Source organism: Rhinolophus ferrumequinum, chromosome 18 (assembly GCF_004115265.2).
Source record: "Rhinolophus ferrumequinum isolate MPI-CBG mRhiFer1 chromosome 18, mRhiFer1_v1.p, whole genome shotgun sequence".
NCBI lineage: Eukaryota > Metazoa > Chordata > Mammalia > Chiroptera > Rhinolophidae > Rhinolophus > Rhinolophus ferrumequinum.
In genome coordinates, this window is record NC_046301.1 from 52,007,673 (window position 1) to 52,008,888 (window position 1,216).

Below are 1,216 nucleotides of genomic sequence, written 5' to 3' on the forward strand. Positions count from 1 at the left end.
TGCTTCTACTTCTTCATTGTAGTTAATCTTTCCATCATCCTCTTATTCCTCTTAACACAACCGGGGCATAACATATTATCTTCTAGGTCTGGGTATGGGAAAGTGCAGGCCGGCAACAGGAAGAGAGAGATCATCTTCTTGGGAGGGTCAGGCACCCACGCCTGACCTGCATAGAACTGCAGGCGAACCCAACCCTCTCTGTCTGCCAAGAGAGGTCTGCCGTGGACCACACACCACCTGACACCAGAGGTTTGCAGCAGAAAGTTCTCAGCAGAAGCAGGAATGGGACATGAATTCATAGCCTTAGGTTGAACGGCTCTTGCAGCAAGTCTTGCCCATGCTGCCAACATGGCTTCCTGAGCTGAAGTTATCACTTCAACGCTGTTGGTCATTTGCTCTCTCTCACTCATCTTACAACTTTTCTTACTCCTTGCTTTCTTGGTCACCATCTTGCATTTCTTTGAACTTGACTCCTGTAGTATTTCAGGAATGTTTTGTTTTTCTTCAGAGTATGCATGTTCCTTGAGCCTCAGATAAACGTCTATTTTTTTGCCATCAGTACTCAAATTAAATTGTTGGCATCAGTTCCGCAAAGTGTCCCAACGCACTTTATTAATTGAAGGCAAAATGGTCGGCAAGGGGAGCATTGGTTTTGGACAAGCTTTGAACTGTTCACTCGTTTGAGGAAGATAAACTTCATCATCTGTCCTAGGAATCTTCAGGTTGTCTTCTGAGATTGAAGAAATGCTTGGTTCCATTTCACGTTCTTCATTAGGTTCCTCACTAACTGGAACCAATGTGAGAATCACACTTTCTTCCTCTAATTCAACCTTAAAGTAATCCTTTTCGCTGCTATCAAAATTTGAATTTGCCATTCCCAGGAACACTCAGAGAACAGCAAAGCCAGCACAGTTAAGGATACCTGCAGTTTACTCCTTTTAACCTGAGTTTCTCCTAGCTGGCTGTTTTTATAAATAAAGTGAAATTGGTGCACAGCCGTGTCATTCATTGATATATCACAGCTACCTTTGCACTACAATGGCAGAGTTAAGTAGTATAGAGAGACCATTTGGCCATAAAGCCTAACTTACTATCTAGACCTTTACAGAAAAACTTTACTGACCCCCAGTCTAAAGAAGAGGAGCATATGAAGGAAATGAGAGAGAGTCATTCTAGAGTCCAAATATGTCTTTCCAGAATTCTACTCCAGAAATCT

The 1,216-nt window shown here is 42.6% G+C and overlaps 1 pseudogene; it reads right to left on the minus strand.

The window, feature by feature from the left end:
- On the minus strand, positions 1–920 carry LOC117038217 (developmental pluripotency-associated protein 2-like; annotated as a pseudogene).
- Positions 921–1,216: the final 296 nt, after the last annotated feature.